At 41.6% G+C, this 20006-nt stretch overlaps 1 protein-coding gene across 2 annotated transcripts in view; it reads right to left on the bottom strand.

The window, feature by feature from the left end:
* Positions 1-19651, bottom strand: part of SOX6 (SRY-box transcription factor 6) — a 364152-nt gene extending 344501 nt beyond the window's left edge. Inside the window, exon 1 of one of the 2 annotated variants that reach the window (XM_064714999.1) lies at positions 19539-19651. The gene's annotated coding sequence lies outside the window, so the exon portion shown is untranslated. Of the gene's footprint in view, positions 1-17734; positions 17788-19538 lie in introns of those variants that run through there. The other variant, XM_064715000.1, reaches the window with a different exon arrangement.
* Positions 19652-20006: the final 355 nt, after the last annotated feature.

Here is a 20006-nt window from a genome sequence, read left to right as displayed (position 1 = left end):
AGATAAGATGCTCAAAATAATGAGAAGCTAAGACATCTAAGACTTCTGTTGCATCTAAATGACCATTGTATAAAAAAAAGAGGGAAAAGGGGGGAAAAGGACCCTTGTTGTCCTTCATTTGAATGATAAAAATACCTCCCCACTGGTATCTTAATTGTAACTCATGAGGTTTGTTTGCCTTCCAAAAGCCACCTTATGAACAGTCCAAGCACATGAGTCCAGCTCATGCACGAGACATTCAAACACCTTGCAGCTACAGAATCAGGCTCAAGGAATTTGATTCTGTTTACACTCAAAGCCCAAGTGACCCCTGAAAATATAATACAGGTTTAACATCCTGATTCATTATCTATTTACCAAAGCAAAACTGAATGGCTGAGAGGAGAAACTTTATCACCTTCTACTGATACTCCCCTGGTTGTATTTATACATTTTAAACATGCAAGGAGAAACAAAGACAACTTCTCACAAGTGTTTTAAGTGCTCTGGAGCCTAACAAAAGCCAGGGAAATCTAGAGCTATCAATCTGAAGCTGCCAAGGGATACTGTCTTACTGTCTGTGTGTGTACATCCTATACCTTTAATGACTTGGCAATTCTCTTTCATTCTATAACCAAAAAAAGCTACTGCTAGACTGACCTATCAGAAGGTCAGATTTCCTAGGGTTTGTTTTATGGATTTTGTACAACAGAACAGATTTTAAAACATCCTTTAGATGTAGAACAGAATTAGCCTTTGTTTCCTCTAGATAATTAAAAATTTGCTTAATGTCCATTCACACACTAGATATTTTTTCAACTTTTCACTCACAGATAACCAAATATAATTACTGCTATACTACAATATAATACTACTGTTTGTTTCTTTCCTAGAACTGTCTGGAATTACATGACTATTGCCACCAAAATGGAGCAAAACAGACTGTTAAGCATTAGCTCTAAGTGGTAACATGATCTATTTAGTGGCACACTTATCAAGTCAGTTCTGCTGCTGTTTATTTAAATAGAAATTGAAATATTAGCTGTTCAACAAACTCCAGGCATTCTGGGCAGGAAATTGAGAGGACTCTAGACATTGTTATATGGAGGGAATTTTTGACAAGCCTTCCCTAAACAGTTTCCTATTCTGAAGTACAGTAACATCTCTAATAGCCAAAGGGAAAAAAAAAAAAACACATAACAAAGCTGAAAGAAGAAAAATGTAGTCAGGGCAGACACAGTGCAGACACATTCACATAATGATGCTTGCCAGGGTAACAGTCCTTAGGCTCTGCAATTACAGCCAAAGTGAAAGGATACTCTATCCAAAATCATAAAAGTCAAATGGATTCCTGATAGCACATCCTGTTCATTAAAAATCTGTTTTAAAACACAGCTTTACATCATAGAGAAATTTACCTACAGTCTTATGCTCTTGAGGGCATTAGAACTACTCAACAAATACTTTAGCCACGGTAGCTAATCAGATTTTGTCATGTATCTTTATAATCACTTTAAAAATTCCCTGAAAGACCCAGCTCTCCTATCCACATTTTCTTTTAATATATCTATATATAAACTTTAAATGTTGTGGTTTGAGATTACAGAGCTAAAGGATAATTTTGTATTCCACTGTTGCCACCTGTCAGCGAGTATTTCCTAAGGGTAGTGCCACTATTCCCAGAGCTTCACACATCCATATAAAGGGCTGAGCTTTCATTCTGAACTATCTGGTTCTGAATGTTCAGCCATAAAGATTTTGATTTGCTGATAAGAGTGTTGCAATGCAGCAAAACCAAAGGAGAAGTCAAGCAATGTTATCTAAATAAACTAAAATCATTATGCCTGATCAAAGCTACCATACAGCCAGTTTTGGTCAATCAGCACAGCACAAATAGCAAGATAAACTTCAGAATTCACCCTGCAAGCTTTCAGTGAACAGAACAATCCCAAAATAAATAAATTACCTGAGAAAGAACTTTGTAATCATACACAAAAATGAGAGAAAGACCCCACTACAAAGACAGAGGTACATTCTTTATGTAATTTTTCTCATGCCTGAAAGCATTACACATATAGCAAAAATTGCACTGGTGTCTTCTGTCTTATGACTACACAGCATTGTTCTACTTAGTTGTGGTGATTTTTTAGTTGTTTTTTTTTTTTTTTCCCACTGGGAAAGTACTACTCTATTGTACACACTTTCATTTTTAATGGATGATTCACTTGCTTGATACTAAATGGAAGAAATGCCTTAGTAACGTAATCAAAAATATGCAGGCATGTGTTTCCAAAATTAATTTTGATATTTCCTGTCACTGAACTTGCCTCATCAGAGCATAATAGTAATTTTATAGTTGTAGCAGCGCTGATTTCACCACATAAGAATCTACAGGAACATTTGAAGCTGCGCATGTTCAAGATATTTTTTTTTTGTCCTGAACAGCTACACAGACAGTAAGTTTCAAATTCCTATCATCTTCCCAGTAAGTCACACAGAAACTGGATTCAGAATTTCCAAAGGGCAGCAGTTGAGATTGCAATCTATGCACAGCTACAGCTCCTCTCTTATAAAAAGATGGAAGTTTAAGTGATCACTATTAAACATTTGCTCACCATTTTCAGTGCTTTCTTACCATTTAAAATGCGTATCTCAATCCTTTTAAGTAATTAGGCAATCAGTAAAAAAAAAATAATTTGGGCTATTACAATTATTGTTCAAGGGTTAATTTATATAAGCACTACAGGGGCTATACTGAACACTTACTTTATAAAAGACCTTTTCCTCCTGTTTCACACAACATTTTTCAGAAAATAAGCAGTTGCACAAAAATGTTAACATATGGCAGTATTTTTGGAACTGCTGCAGAAATTAAAGGCAATAAAAATTGCTTTGGACAAGAAAGGACAAATAGGCCAAACCAAATAATTATTCTTGCAGCTTTCTTTAACCACTAACTCCATTTTATATGCAGTTTCCGATCTCTCATATTAAATCTGATCATATATATTTAATTCCATTCTTAAAAATTTCAGTAGACAACTTCAGTGCTAACCTACAACTGCCCTGTCAGAAAATCTTTGATGTCACAGCATAATAGCTCCTGAAAGAACAGCGCTAATACTTAATGTAACATGAAACCAGGGCCCTGCAGTGGGGCTGTCTGCTGTCAGGAACAAACAGTTTCACTGCTGTTCCCCAGAAGTGACAAGATTGAGAACTAACAGGGCAGCACCTCCTCGGTGCTACAGGAGACCTGTGCGCCAGAGTCACCGGCAAATCCCACAGAGCAACATTACTAAATAACAAACACACAAACAAAAAACCACACTAAATAAAAACCTCCAGCACCGCAGCCATAGATGTTCTCTTCACCTCTTGCAAACACAGCTGATGTGAAGATGAATTATTTCCATGCTGCAAATTATAAAAAAGGAATCTGGTCTTATGTGGAATTTCTTTACATTTCATGCTTGTAAATAAAGATCCTTGTGATGCCCTACGCATCTTATGTTCTTTTCTGGAATTTATTGTTTTCTTTCTATGATCATTAGATCCCTTTAGGTTTTGAATTGAAATTTTAAGACTAAAAGTATTCCTAGTTGGCCTTCTAAGAAGAAAACATAAGATACTTTCCTCTGTTGCTAACGTAGGTGCTTACAGGTCCACCTATGAACCTATTATCAGATTTTTGACTAATGAAAACCACTGCTCCTATTGTCAGAAAGCACTGGAAAGATCAGATTCCAAAATCTTGAGTGTCCCCTGTTGTGAATGGCACTGAATGTCTCTTGCTCAGTGCCCCTTTCCAGGGAGATAAAGGGTCCCAGAGGGGGGATGAGATACTCACACAATCAAGTCCCATATGTGCCTGCCTTGTGCTCTGCATTTTTACCTCTTTCAAAACATTTTTAAGATTCACGTGTAACATTGCTTTGGGTCAAAATGTATTACTATATACGAGAGTACCAGGCTGCCATGGAAATCAGTTCCATTGCTGGATTTATTTTCTCTCTTGGAAAGCTGACTAGCCTGTTTTATAAACTAGCGATAGCTGTATTTTTAAAGTTTATAAAACCTGGCCTCTGGCTAAGTTGTAAACATAGGATATATTATCCTTTTGTTTGTAAGGCTTAATCCTACAACTGTCAAGCTGAATAAACCTCTAGAATAATAGTAAAAATATTAAAAAAATAGTCATCACTAAGAGAAAATTGAACTCAGATTGAGATAAAAATGTCAGTGGCACAATCTTTGGCACATTTGGCACTACTCATAGAACTGGGAACACTTTTACCATTTAAATTTCTTTAAAGCATTCTTGGGCTATTTGATTTTGAAAGTCATAAGGTGATAAATGTTTTCAAAAGTATCTCTGCTTCACTCTCCTCCTTCAATGAATCTCAGGTAGCTGGCAAAAAAAAAAAAAAAAAACACAGTGGTTTAAGCATGAAGGACCTTATTGGCACTGAATAGGGAATTACATTCTTCTGGTGGATTCAGAGCACATGTCCATACAGCAGCATTAAATTTATCTGCTCATACATTTGCAGCTCTTAGCATTTGCTCCCAGAGCACACTTAAACACACTAACCACGGCGCAGACACTGAGCTGGAGACATTCTTTACACCTTGCAGCGGCAGCAGATTGCACAAGAGGGGAGAAGGGCTCTGTGAGTAAGGTAACGCGTCAGTAATCACGGCTTGTGGCGGGCGGCATCAAAACAATGGATAACGCCAAGTTCTCCTCCCAGGCTGCCTCAGAGGTGTGCGCTGCTCCTCTCCCAGGAGTGCAGGCAGAACTGCTGTCCCTGCCAGGCCTGGCTGTCCCTCACTGAGCCGTGGCTCCAGCAGCGCCCTTGGCCGCCCTGTGCCATGGTGCTTGGAGCGAGCCCACAGCCATTCACTGCACCTCAGCCGAGAGGCAGGAAAGAGCAGCCAAACGTATGATTTCTTCTGTCCCTCCAGCTAGACGTGCAACAACATGCCTGTCTACACTCTAATCTAGGCTATATAAATACTTTTCCTCAGCTATTTTAAAGACAGAGCATAAAGGGAAAGACAAACAGTCAAGATTTAAGCTAGCACTTAACCGTACCCCTATTCCATCCTGGTGGGAGCAAGCAAAACCTCCTTCAGAGACAATGGAAGTCTTTTCCCTCAGAGGTTTGAAAAGATCAAGGTTTGCTCCTGCTGAGGAGAAATGGCATCTATTACCTTTGCTGGAGACATCTAGGATTTTCTCCCAGCTTCCTTTTTTCTTTTTTTTTTTCAAATTGAATTTGGTCAATTGACCCTTTGTGATGCTTGCTCAGGAATTTGGGGAATAATGGACAAATATTTGTTTAAAATTCATATATAATTTAGAGCAATAGCAACCATACAATTACAGAAAAAGGTTTTCTGGCTTCTTTACCACTGCTGAGGTAGGGCCAAGATTATGCTTCTTAACAGAACAGGTGAGAGGAGGAGGAGGAGGAAAACAATTAGAACCATTACCTTACGTGGCCAAGACATTTTGAGTCAACACCAAATATCTGACAGTACTGCCTAGAGATCTCAGCTCAGATAAAGCTCACTACTAATAATTATCTGAAGAATGCTCATTTGGAACAAGTTAAAAAAAATGGTGGTTGGAAGCAGAGAGACCTTGGAAACGGAAAAGTCAACATAAACAAATACAATTTATTTTCAGAATTTTATATACTAACAGTAGACAGGCATTATTAATTTCTGTGGATAAACAACATAGTTCAAAAAAAGAAGAAATAAAATCTGGGTCAAATGTTGGTCTCCTGATCAAAAATCTTAGCAATTTCACATTAAACATAAGTTGATTATAAAGAACATATTTATTTAGCATCAGTAATTATGTAAAATGAGCCATTCCCTCTGGAGATTATCCATAGGCTTCTAGACAAAACAAGCCCCAGAAGTTTTTAATCCTGACCATGTAGCGGGCTGACCATTAAACAAAGGAGCAGGTCAGTGAGGAAATTCATAAGCCAAAAAAATATATAAACCACCACTAGTGAATAAGGATTCAGCCCTCCAAAGTGCTAAGCACATTGGCCCCAATCCAATGAAGTACTTAACTACATGCTGAATTTTAAGCACATACATAGTCTCATTCCCACTGAGATTATTCCTGGGCTTTAAAGCTCACTATGTGCTTGGATAGTTTTTTGAACTAGGACTAGAGCACTTGGTATCGTCGAGGACTTGAACCCTTGAGTGTTAGGAGCTGGACCTGAAGACATCAAGCATATGAAATTTCTACCTGTCTTAGTAAATAACACTGAATTTCACTCTAAAGATGTGAATCACACAGAAACTGCAAGTTCAAATTTTGACACCCCAAAATAAATAAATACATCCATACATACATACTTTCCCCTAGGTCTAGACAAAGAACCAAAACCCATCAACTCCTCTGTCTGAGAAAATACATGTTCTGCTCAGTTCAGTTGTAAGAATCAATTCTGGGAATAAATGCCAGCTCTCTAATTCATCATTGCTATTTCTTTTAATACAAAAATGGTGAGAAGAGGCAAACTGCTCTTCACACTTTTGATCGTAGTCATTATGTCTCCAGCACCAGACAACAGGTAGCCTGTGGCTGTCAATGGCTTCTGGCAAATGAGAATCTCTTTACCCAGCAATTGCCTTCACCACAACTCTGGAATACACCACGAGGAGAGGGAGGCCCAAGTGTGACACTGAGTCTGCTTTTGGACAAGCAAAATACCAGAAGAGCAAAATGCAAATAAATTAATTTTGCACATCAAACAAATCATGGCTAATATTAAACAGCCTTTTATCTGCATGCAAAAGGGGTTGTTTGTTTAATGTTCTGCCTTTTTTTTTTTTATTTCAGGGCCCTATTCATTGCAAAAGAAAAAAAAACAGCTCTGAAATGAAATATTTTTAAACACAAGTAAAGTCATTTTATTAGAATCTGAACTTTAAAGAAGCTTTGTAAGATCCTGACACATTAATCAAGTGAGTACTTGCACAGAGCAACTTTGAGGGAATAGAATGAACCACATGCACCTTTATGTCAGAAACAAAATTTGAAACAAACTGGGGATAGCTATTTTGTGCAGTGGCTGCTGTGCCTCATTTGGACAACTGTATTACACTGTGGCATAGAAATGAAATAGTGAACATGCATAACCAGTCATAGAGCGATCCTAAAATAATCAGACAGTCGGCTGCCACAATCTAGCAGCCTTAACTAGATGGAACATTGCTGTGGGGATCCATTTGCTGGTCCCCAGCACTCAGCAAGATAAAGCATTAATATATTCTCCATGGCATTTTTTTATGTAGTTAAGAATTCCAACGAAGCCACAGTAATGAATGATCCTGCTAACCCTGGGCACCCTGAAAAGAAACATTGAGGATACACAGATCCTTCTCTGGAAGTTCCAGTGGCTCAGTGTCTTTTGTGATAAAGCATCACATTTCTTGTGGTTTTGGAGGGGCTCCCTGTTTGTTACCTCTGCATCTCAGTTATTGAAACATGGGCCCAGCCCAGCCTACCACACACAGCTGGAAGGCTGCAGGCCATGGTCCAGCTTTTCTAAAAGAACTGTCTGCCACAGGAAGTCCAAAAAAACTTACTGCTGAAAGCACAAGAACTGCACTATTTTCCAGAAAGCCAAGAATATAGAAAAACTCTTTCCCTTTTACATAACACAATATTCACAGCTCTGGAGGTTGTTACATCCCAGTTATCAACAGCTGTTCAATCATTACTCCTCCTCTAACCTCAATTAATATCCCATTTGATTGTGAGTGACAAAAGTGCTGATTTTTGGTATCTCATCCTCAATTCTTGGAAAGTTTTGGAAGAGCCTAAGCGAAGAAGGAGAATAAAGTAATTAGGTATGCCTTGAAAGGCTGCAACCACTAATGCTTATTTGCCCCCACACATCCTAGGGTTTTTTCCTGTCTGTCTGCTTCTCATCCTATCCCCTTTCTTCCTTTTGTTTCCTCTCATTCAAGTATTCTCCTTCCCTTTCCATCCCCAGAAACTACTTCAGATTCTAAAGTACCTATTTAATTTCTGCTTTGCTTTTAGCTAATCTCAAAACTTCCTCATGAGCAAGATCAAAAGGACATAAAATAAAATCTCATTTCACATCCAACACTCAGACCACAAACTGATGTGCAAGTGTATTGGGATTACTAATTTACACTGATCATCTAGAATCTATTAATCCTTTCAAAAATATTTGCTATCAACCAGCTGTCAGAATGATTGGTAAAACACAAAAATGTTTACGATTCATGCTAACTATTCACAGACTGATCACTATAAATAATATTTATGTACACTACTAAAAATTTCTGATATGACCAAACTGATCCTCTCAAACCTTTCCCAGAAACCCACATTTTCTCAGACAGCAAGGACAGATAACTTGTGTCCCAAAGAATTGGATGTGAATTACTCGATGAGCAACAGAAAATGAATACTGAATTCACTCTTGAATACCGTAAGCACTAAAGGGACTTCTTCAACAACTGCATGTTATCTTCTTCAGAAGATAGCATTACACCACCTATATAGAGAAGTTTTTAAAATCTGCGTAGATCAAGATATATCCAAACACAATGTGACTGCAGAAAATCTCTATGCATGCTCAACAGCAATACAAGCATTACAGTTACCATTCAGTTCAATTATATATGCATTCACTCACTCTTCCCTCCCATCTTTGTCCTTTCATAGCCCTTCCCCTCCTCTTCCTCTCCCTTTGTTTTTTCATCCCTTCTTTTCTCCCACACACTTTCAGGAAGGCCCAATTCAGCACAGTGTGGCATCAGCAGAGACCAGCAACAGCTGCCATTCCAGCTACAACAGCGAGTGGATTTAAAAAAAAAAAATCAAGGGACAGCTTTAAAGTTTGGGAGAGCTGTTTAAACTGAATATGTAATAACTCTGCTGAGGATTTGGACTTCAGCTGCACTCAATAGGGGTGCTTCATTACCTACTTGTGGGAATGTCACTTGTCTGGGGTGAGGTCACAGCCTCCTGGCGGTAAATTCCGTATGTGCTGTTTAGCCCGGTCAGCTGAAAACAAACCAGCAGATGCCACCCTGATTTGCATCCAGTTGCTATTGATACTAAAGGGACAATATGTGAAAGACAGGAAGTATCATGTGGGAGCCACGCTTCACCAGGGTGAGGGGAAACAAGCCTTTACCTTCTTTATCTAATCATCCCAAACAGAATTACTGAAATAGAAAAGTCTTCCACAGCAGGAACAGGGCGATCAAACCAGTCTGGGGATGGATTTGACTCTTACTGGTTTATTGGTTATCCTAGGATTTCTGTGCCACTTTGACTGGGGCAGAGGGAAGGATTCATCAGAAGTAAAAACAGCAACAGCTTTAAACCTTGATGTTTGCACTTCTAATGGAATTCAGCAAAAAAATTGAACAAAACAGTTTCCTCCTGCTCCTTTTGGGTTTGGTTATGTTACACTCACATTGTGAAAAAATGATTCAACCTGTCCAAGGGAATACTTCACAAATTAGAAACTCCAGCTAATTCTCAGTACTAACTCTTTAGGTACATCTTACTCTCCCTTACACATTTTCTCTCTCCCTTAAAAGACTATACAACACTCACAGCATTCCAAGTCTTTCACTTGTATTCTTTCACTCATCACCGTTGTGATGAGTTTGTGTTTGTAATTTGATCCCATGCCATCACAGAGAGTTTTGCAACGGTGTTTTCAAATCAGCCTTTAGTGGGCACACCCATGCAGCCCTAAAACACATGGCAGGGTGGCTGCAGTAAAACACACACCGGTGTGGCTTCACTGCCCCTGCTAATCAGAGCTTTTGTTACATTCTTAAACATCACAGATTGAACCTGTCTTGCCTAGAGGGGGTAGAGAAGTTAAAAATAATGAGACTTTTCACTGACTGAGGATAAACACAAACCAGGAGGAAAAACTGTGTAGACCAGCACGGAAAGAAAAGCCTTTGGCTTTCACCAGAGGTTGAGGGAAGATCTTGGAAGCAGGGAACAAGGGCCCACTGAACTGCTTGACACAGCAGACTTGGCTCCTTAAAGACCAGGGTGAGTGTTGAGGGTAAGCACAGACACACATGAGAATATGCATTGTCTTAACTTATTTTTCTAGAGCATCGTGTGGCAATACCTTTCTTTCTTGGTCTCTTCAGTTTCACATTTTTCCATGTCACTACTCGTCTCCAAACTGACTCCTCACAGTCTGTGTAGCCATCATCTCATCCCAACACCAATCTACTATCTTCTAGCTCATAAAATCAAGGTGAAAAGCCAGTCATATCTAACTTGCTTTGAAATAAATGAAGATTCCATTGTTATTTCCAAAGAGAAACACCATGGACACCATAATTTCCATATGCAAAGAACAGGTAGCATAAAGGGAACGAGGGCTTATAGAAGGCAACCAGAAAGCATGAAAGGATTTTCCTGGAATTCATCTTAGACCTTTTGGTTAAGCAATGAGAGTAGATACGGACAGCAGAATGTAAGAATGCATGCATGTAAACCAATTTCACTCACAGGGATTACCACAACAAAATCACTACTAAATATATATTGAAACACAACTACTTAGGGACATTAAAAAAATGCCATGTGCATATCTACATATATTTGCACTAAAGGTTGAATAAAGTATATTCCCACTGCAGTGACCTACATGAATCCCTTAGCAGAAGAAAAATATGAAAGGACCTGCAAGAAGATAATCTGCTCTCAGCAGATCAGGTATGAATGAAAGAAAAACACAAAAAAGAAAAACACACAGACACAGTCCCCACAATTACAGGAAGCCAGCAAGCCAGCAGTCAGAATCCCCACATGCTGCATAATATACTGCACCAGAAGACCTGCTGGAAGATAGATATGCAGGTCAGTTGGTCTAACATGTAGTTTATATGAGGTGAATTCCTGTTAATATCCCCCTAAAGCCATAAAAAACACCATGTAAGCAAACCTGATTCCACCCTGATTGACAGAAAATTATTCTCTACAGTTAATCCAATGCAAACAGGGCCTTGACACATGAGCCCCATCCCCACACAGTCACAAAAAGTTCTTTCCATTGAACCCAGAAGGAGCTGCATCCTGGCCTGAGGAATGTGATTGTGGCTAGAGTAAAAAGGCACCCTCCTGCTTAAGTAAACAGTTACACTGGCTTATACCAGCTGAGAATCTGTCAAATACCAACTTATATCAAAATATTCCTCTGAAATAGTTCAACATTCAAATTCCATCTATATCAAATCCTTCAAAATGTTCATTCTAATAACAATAAGCCAGTTAGACTGGCTTATATGACACTCCTCTCCTCCATAAGCTCCCAAAATCTGAGTCCTCATCTAGTTCCACCTTTTACTTCAACAGGTGGGTTTGGCCCTTCCGAGGTAAAATGCTGCGAGTGCCCTTAGCACAGCTACTACACTGAGGAAAGGAAGTGAGGATTCCCTGAGCCAGTTAAAACTGACAGAATGTAGATGGGCAACTCCATCCTATCTTAGCTGGAATTAGGCCATGACACTGAGGTTAACCCCCCCACGAGTGCAAAAATACCATGGGTTCTCACTAACCACAAATGGTCAGGAGCTTGGTGGAACGAGCCCATCCACAGCAATCTCCCAGATGTAAGAGGCAGCAGAACAGTCTCTGGAATGGTGGGATTCCTGCTCCAAGTACCCACGGACACATCCATCAATCATCACCTAAAACTGGACAAAACTAAGCAAGGCTGAAAGATTGCTGCAATACAGTCAGGGTGCAAACATCTGTTTGAAGCACAAAGACTTCCTAAAAGCTTCACCTCCAGTAGTTCTGGAGCATTTAATGGACAGAGCCTGTGTGGAATGAGCATCTCTGAGTGATGAGGAAACTCGCAGAACTCTCTGCCTCCTCCGCACTGGGACACTGACCAACAGGGTTTATGGAGTAAACAATTCAACAGCAGCCCTTCCGGAACAGCTCAGGGTGATGCACTCAGGAATTAAAGTCACATTTATTCCAGAAAAGAGTTTCCAGATAGGGAGCGCCCTGCAGTATTTTATGTCAATTTTCCCACAATGGCAGGTCCTTGGAGTAATATATAAATTCTCCTTATGCTGTGTAACAGTTAGTTGGAATTAGTAAACACATATTGTTTCATTAAAAATATTATGTTCCAGCACATGCATTTAATTTGCCATAAAGCATGGTATGTAAGAAATCACACCATTTGCAATAAACCCGAAAATATATTAGCATTTTTGTTTCTAATACAAGATATTTTATGCAAGTCGTAAAATTTCAGTGGTATATGGAAGGGGTCTTAGCGAAATACACAAAAAAATATGACTATAAACAAGCCATCATTCTGGTAAGAGGAAATACAAACAACCAGAATAAAAATAGTTGATGCACAAAAGCCATAATGAGGGGGTTGCTCAAAAAATAACTTCTACTTTGAATGGTTTGGATGAAATACAAATTATCCACAGAAAAGTGTGGACTGGCATAAATGTTTGTACAAAATTATAAGTATATTTCTAGAAGTATGCGAGAGACAACCGCCTGCATGCTGCACAAGGTCCCAACAACGCTCTGCGTAAGTGCTAGTGCACAGAGTCCAAACCACTGCATTTTAATTACTATGCAGCCTCAGATATATTGCCTTTGATATGGAAATGTTCTTGTTCTCTCATCTTCACATACGGTCTCATGCACAGAAATCTTTATCTGATTCATAAAAAATAAACTAGAATCCAATCTCAACACCTGACCTCAGTGCTTAGAAGTTTTTTACTAAGCATGGTGTCACTATAAAAAGAATGGGTAATATTGGTGTAAAGTTAGATATTTGGAGCAATGATATGAAGGATTTGCAGTTAGGAATCAAATCAATACTGCACCTCTGAGGTTTTAGAGTTTCCTATTGCCTTATGTCAGTCTACCAGTGACTGGAGACACAATTGACTACACCTTTCTGTGTAGCTCAAGAAGAAAGAAAAAATATTTAAATGACATCCTGTCTTGCCACCGATGGAAGAGATGCAACTCAGCCACTTGCTGTATGGAACAGGTTCTGAAATCTAATAAATCACTAACATCAAACTTTTCACCTTTTTTTTTTTCTGAATTCGGATGCTACATTCTTGAATATATTTTAAAGGTGTGCCCTACAAAGTTTGCACAAGAAGAAGCAAAACATTTCCCAAGCTTTACTTCAACAAATGGGTAAAATAAACATTAAAATACTTGAAATACAAACCCAGTACTTTCCTGTATCTTATATTAACATGCTGGCCATAAGAAAGCTAAAAAATTTTGCTTTGACAAATTCTACTAGTCACTCAGAAAAAACATTAAATATTCAGACCTATTTAGGTAATTCTCCCAGCTCTATAGAATTACATTCTCTTTTTCTAAAGAATATGATCTGTGTAAGCTCTCTACAGATGATAATGGCCCATCTGTAAATCATTTTGTTGCAGGTTATCTGTTTTTTATCACTGCTAGTACCTGTCTGTCCCTGATATGATACCCTTAAACACATTAACTTGATGGAATGTTTTGCCTGACTTCAAAAAAACATCCATTGATCCATTCTGCACTATAAAGGAATTACTCTGATTAACCTAGTTTAACAATATACCTAATTTTATCTTACTCTTTCCAATTCACAAGATTCAAGAAATATTTGATTGAACTAATTTCCAAGCAATGATTTTCAGACTTGGGACGCTGCTTTTTTTCTTCTTAATTTAAGAAGACAAAACAGTAAACATAAAACTGATATGAGTATTTTAAAATATACAAGAGGAGGAGAGAAATGTCTGTGTACTGATTCTTGTTTCTTTAAGAGAAAATCCATTTTTCAGGCTCCTGTTGTACTAATTGAAAGAGAATTATTTAAAACTTCACTGAATACTTGAATATACGATGGGTATCTGTAGCAGTTTCACGAGTTCCACAGAACTCTAGACTTTCTGAAAGACAGTAAACTAAAAATTGGCAGGAAATCTGTTACAATGATGTCACAAATATTTGTTGTTGCCACAGAATACTGTTTTAAAAGAACACCTACTTCTGTGCTGAAAAGGCTTTGGGAACATGTAATTATCCGGTTTTATCACCGCAGAAATCGGCTGCTTTCCAGCAAATACATATATCAGATCTCTGTCTTCTCTGCAGAGCTACATCTAAATAAATAGGCACGTATTTCAGACAGGCATCACACCAGTCCAGTACTCAGCCTTACTAGTGATAGGATTTTATGGTGTTTTGTTGTTTTATAATGTGATGCAAAGGCCTACAATGACACATACAGATACACACTGTGGGAGAACGTGTCTAAAAAACTCCACATGGCTCATACAAAAGAGAAGAAAATTCAGTTTCTGTGGTTTGGTAATAAGTCCCCTAAAAGTTCCCATTATTGCTATTCTACCCGAGGAAAAACGGAAAGTTGTGTAAATAAAAATTACACAAAAAGCCACTGAAAGGGACGAAGAGAAACCAGCTTGCCATAGTGCAAACCTGAAAGATGCACCTCTGTGTGTTCTGCTGCTACTTGACGAGTAGCACTTCACACAGCAGCACTTCTCTCCCGGGTTCTGACACCATGCAGAAACGTCTCAAGGCTCTGCCTCTGTGATTCACTGTACCAACTGAAACGTTTTAAAAATATGTCTCTGTATGACTGCAGCTGACACAGTTCACATATACACAAACACCCCTATTTACATAACTTTGGAAAACTTTAGCCATTACACGCAAGGTCTGCCAAACGAGCCCGCTGATCTCTAAAGTGACACTGTGGAAAAAAGGAAATATACAACATCCCATTGTAAGGGGTGGAAAGCCAAGTGCATCCTGGCATCTCTTTCCAAAGTAATTTTTGTTCTGGGAAGTAAATAAATAAATAAATTGATCGACTGAAGCCTTTGGAGTGTGATCTATACACTTCCAAGGCAGAAATCTACCCAAGTGTAAAAGATTGATAGATGTGCTTCCTGAAGTGTTATCTCCCAAGGTGATCACAGTGTTTAGCAGATAAAAGAGGACTAAAGAAACTTCCTAATGCCAACTGAGAAAAAAAAAAGTATTTGTTATTGCTATCATCATGCAAGGCTCTGGCCTTTATTGCCACAAGCTATTTTAAGGCCTCCAAGAACTGCAGGGATATGTGGATACTTTGGACTAAAAATACGATCAAAGATGCAAAAAACATGTCCAAAGAGATTTTTTTTTTTCCTGTTGAGCAGAAGTAGTTCGGCGGGAAATGACCACGAACAGTTGTTGGCCACATATTAAAAACCACTGGCGAGGGAACAAGCACTGGCAGTTCCCACTTGTGAACAAAACCAAGCTGACAAGTGAAGGCAACTAACTTTGGACATCAGCTATTATTTCCTACAAGTATTTTCTGCTGCTAAGGCACTTGTGGCCTTACCAGTGAAGCTGATGGGCTCCACTTTGTTTCTCTTGTCGCTTTCCCCGGTGCGTAAAGGCAAAAAAAGGGAAGAAAAGCAGCAGTTACATAAGTTGCGCGGAGAGTCGGGAACGTGCAGGGAGAGACAGCCATCTGTCTCGCTCCCTTTATGCTGCGTTATACACATGGCACTGGCTTGCACCCTGCCATCTAGCAGAGAGGGAAGCCGAGGGAGCGCTGAGGCAGCCCAGTTCAGGCTCCCAGCAGAACCGAGACGGAGCCCTGCGCTGCAGGGAGGAGGGAGCGAGGGAGGGAGGGAATAATGCGTTTAGCAGAGGATGCGAGACTGCCGACCAAAGGGCCTCTTAGGCGCTCGTCGCTGAATGAATTAAAGTTCCCGTTGAGGAGGCCGGGGAAGCGGGGCCAGAGCAGTGTGGCAGCAGGGAAGGGGCCGGGAGCCGCCAGCCCCGGGGACACGGCGGGCACACGAGCGGGGTCCCCGGCGCGCCGCTCCCGCCCCGAGCGGCACCGGGGGCTCCGGGGCCGGCCCGCCCGGGGGTCGCTGCAGCCCAGGGCCGGGCCGGGCCGAGCTGGGCCGAGCCGGGCTAACCCGACCCGCCGGGCCCGGCCCCGCTCCCCTCGCCGGCTGCGGGCGGGCGGCGCGGCCCGGGCACGGCCTGGATGGAGAGCGGCGCTGGGAGCGATGCCCAGGGCTCACCTTCCCCTCCCCCCGGAGAAGCGCGCTTCAAAATGGTTTTGCAGGCGAGGCTGGCCAGGCTGCGCTCGGTGCAGGGCTTTCAAGAGCAGTGCCTGGGTTGGTTTCCGTATATTCTTTGGCTTTTAATAGCTAGCTGAGGGAAAAAAAGAAAGCATTATTGTTTTCTTTCTTTCCTTCTCTCATTGCCTATTCTAAATTTGACTCCAAAGTTTAAGCAGTTGAATTGGCTAATTCTGAATACAGTCTATTGAGAGACCAGACACAGCAGTATATCCCTGTATAGCAATAGATACAATGTGCTGAATTGGCAGTCTAATTATAAATGTGGCATTTGGACCTCCTTTCAGACCCAGTGCCACCTTACCTTATGAGGGAACTTCAACTACAGCAACTGTTCAAAACAAAATGCCATTACAGGATCAGCTTCACCCAACACTGGAACCAGCCAGGGGATTGTTTTACAAACAGCCTTTCTCACTTAACACAAGAATGTATTATAAGGAAAAGTTATGGATAGTGCAGAGTCTGAAGAAAACGCGTATGTAGTTTCTGCCAGGTGTCGAGCTACTTCAAACTGCAGCATACTCCAAATGACCTCATTATTTTCTTTTAAATGTACTCACTATAAATAATTATTCCTTAGTTTTACTAGAATGAGCTGCTAGGTACGCTTGCTGTTTATATTCCAAGCGTAATGTGCATGTAACGTCATGAGCACAAAAACCCACGAAATATCCTGGCTCAAAACAAAAACCTGCAATAAGATCTTGCCAAAGAATCATGGGGTGCTGAAAAAAAGTTTTTTAAAGGGTCCTTTCCAGGGAACTGTTCGTATTTAATGGCAGGCTGCATGCACATATCTCACATTCATTCTTATTATTTACTTTATGGTATTATAATGGCTTAATTAAATGAGTGGGCACAAGCACGTCAATAAAACAAGTCAAGTCAAGTCGAAGTCTCAAAACAGGTTTCAAAATTGCTCCATTACACGAATACAGAAAGGGAAATTCGTTAATTTTTGGACTTCAAACTCTGTTTGAGGACTGGGTAGAACTGTTCTCCTGTCCTCACGATCAGCACTGAAGATGGAACTGGCAAAAAAATGTTGAAGTGAGGGTAAAAGAAAGCAGCAGGAACAAAGTGCCGCTCGTGTGCCGAAGGCTATTTAAATTTGCTTAATAAACATATACCTTATCTACGAACAGCAGGCGAAGATATATGACTTTATCACAGAAAGTTTCACCTCTCTGTTTTTGGGAAACACCCCTAGGACGGCACTAATCTGCCGTCCCCAGACTCCCACCGGGCCGCCTTTCCCTGCGGCCCCCCTCCTCCCCCACGCCGGCCACTCAGACGCGACACTAATTGTCCTTTCCCGGTGCCACTTTCACTCCTTCCCGTGCTTTCCCAAACAACAGAACCGCAGCGAAGCCCTCGGCGGGGCGGCCCGCAGGCAGCGAAGCGCCCGGCCGGACAGGAGCGGTGCCCGCCGTGACCTCCGGGCCCCGCCGTTCGGCTCGGGCCGCGCCCGCCGCTGCCGGCCCGGGAACGCGCTCCGGGGGCTCGGCACGCCTGGAAGTACCTGCTCGCATCGCGCCTGCCCGCTCTCCCTCTCTGTCCCCTGGCTACACCCGGCCGCGACCCCGCGCCGGTACACGCGTGCATGCATTACACGAGCGGGCAGCGCCGGTGCCCGCTGCTCCCCGGAGCAGGGCAAGCCGCAGAGGCGCGCTCATTAGCTCCCACTGATGATTCCTTTCAGGATCATGAATGGAACAATTGTCAAAAACTGCGGGAAAAAAAACAAGCCCCGAGACTATTATATACAGACGCAGCTTGTGTGCGCGCATGTGACAGTTGCAGGCAACCCAGATTTGGCCATAAACTCTTCGGCGTTATCCGAGATAAAACATCAAATTGCTTGTACGGTAAAAGAGGCTTCTTATCCCCAATCCAAAGAAATAAACAGCTTCCAAGGTAGTGAAACCCAGGAAAAGAACAAACTCTCCACAAGACACACCTTGCCTCACTCGTATCCGGCAGCACCGCCTGCAAACAGCTGCGCTAGCTTGTTGCAACTGCCACTATTTTATTTTAAAAGAAGAACAATAGTAATAATAGTAAGTGAAATACTTCCTGAAAACTTACTTTGCATTTAGTTTAGGCACTATTCTTTTTTTCAGCTCGCAAAGGAAGCCGTTTTGTCCAGGTTAGGTATTGTCTACTTATGGATCAGCCTCTGGCTAAGGGTTTATTTTAATTTATGGCTTATGCATTCTTTTAAGGTCGATTTGCATGACCTCCGGCAAAGAGCTAAGGCAGCAAGAAATCCCAGGTCGACTGTTGCCACAAAGCGGCACGCATCTCCCCTTCCCCGGGTGTAAACAGAGCTCTCTGATGATGGACTGCCTTCTTCCCCCCTCCCCGTGTATCACGAATTAGGGCGCGATATCGATTTTAAAGTTTTCGCTATAACTTTATCCCGGGCTCTGCCGGCAGAGATAAGGCGGCGGCGTTGGCGCTCCTCGGGACAGCGCCGCGCCGTGGCCGAGCGCGGCACGGCGGCCGCCGCTCCCGCAGCTTTGTGTGCTCCCCGCAGCCGAGCCCGGCCAACTTCAAAGCGCTCACCCACCTCAAACTTCGCGCAGAACCCACAAGCACCGCTAAACTCCCCTCGCCTTTCTCCATCCCGCGTCTCTCGGGGTTATCCGCCAGGAGAAACCCACGCGAGCACTTGGGAGCAATGACAGCAGCGCTCCGCTCTCAAAGATTTATTTCGGATTTTATTTTTCCTCTCTTTCTCCCTCTCGTGTTAGTTCCTTACGTACAATATCTTCCCGCACCATGTGTTCGCCTGCCGTGGGTGATCTTAAAATACAACGCTGATCTGTCACTACATTTTAAAATAAACTCTACTAGGGAAGGATGAGAAAGTGTTGTGATTTCAAGGTACTGGGGTCCCTTAACGTCTCGGAAACCTCGGGATTCAAACAGCCCCGGAAACTCGCACGGGGACGAGACTATAACTACTTTTCCCTAAAGAGAAGAGAGGGAAGAAAACAAGAAAAAAAAAAAGGAAGAAAAAAGAAACACAACACCCTCGTGATATCAAAGTAAATAATCGTGCAGGGGGAGGCGGGGGAAGGGGTGAATTCAGCAATGTTAAAAGCTAAACAACAGATCTATCTCCGGACGCTGCTGCTTCACTCAATTGCAACTAATAACCCATTAAAGACAGCGCAGGGGGAACTGAATTCTCTCCTGCAAAGCGACATAAATCCAGCGAAAACCCATTAAACCACCGCCACCGCCACCAAGCCACGCAGCACTACACACCACAGCAAACAACAGGTATACAACACAATAGGGCTGGTTTTCCTGGTTACCTCCTCGGGATCCAGTGTGGCACAAAGCACTGGGAGAGCCTCCTTTTTTTTTTTTTGCAACGCGCTTCGGTAATTTTCATTAAAAAGAAAAAATTTAAAAAATAAAAAAAAGAGGGAAGGAGGTGAAGGGGGGGAGGGAGGGGGGAGGAATAAATGGGTAGTAATTCGGTAAAATAAAATAAAATAAATGAACTAGAGTCTGCTGGTGTTTCTCCGGGCCATGGATGTGCAGGATCCCGATCGTTAGAAGTTTGCGGATGGGTTGCCTGGAGATTTGGTTACAATCAGGTTCATTTTTTTTTTTTTTCCTCCTGAAACAAGTGAAGGCGATGGTTACTGCTGTCAATCTTGGCAATCAATGTGAGCGGCCATGTCGTAAGTATTCAAAGCATTTCCCGTCGTGCAACATCAGAAAGTGAGTGGCCAGGGCATTGATCTGAGGAAGGCAAAAGGAGGCAGGGCTCCCCC

The sequence above is a fragment of the Zonotrichia leucophrys genome, chromosome 5 (genome assembly GCF_028769735.1).
Source record: "Zonotrichia leucophrys gambelii isolate GWCS_2022_RI chromosome 5, RI_Zleu_2.0, whole genome shotgun sequence".
Lineage (NCBI taxonomy): Eukaryota > Metazoa > Chordata > Aves > Passeriformes > Passerellidae > Zonotrichia > Zonotrichia leucophrys.
This window is presented reverse-complemented; position numbering and strand designations above follow the sequence as displayed.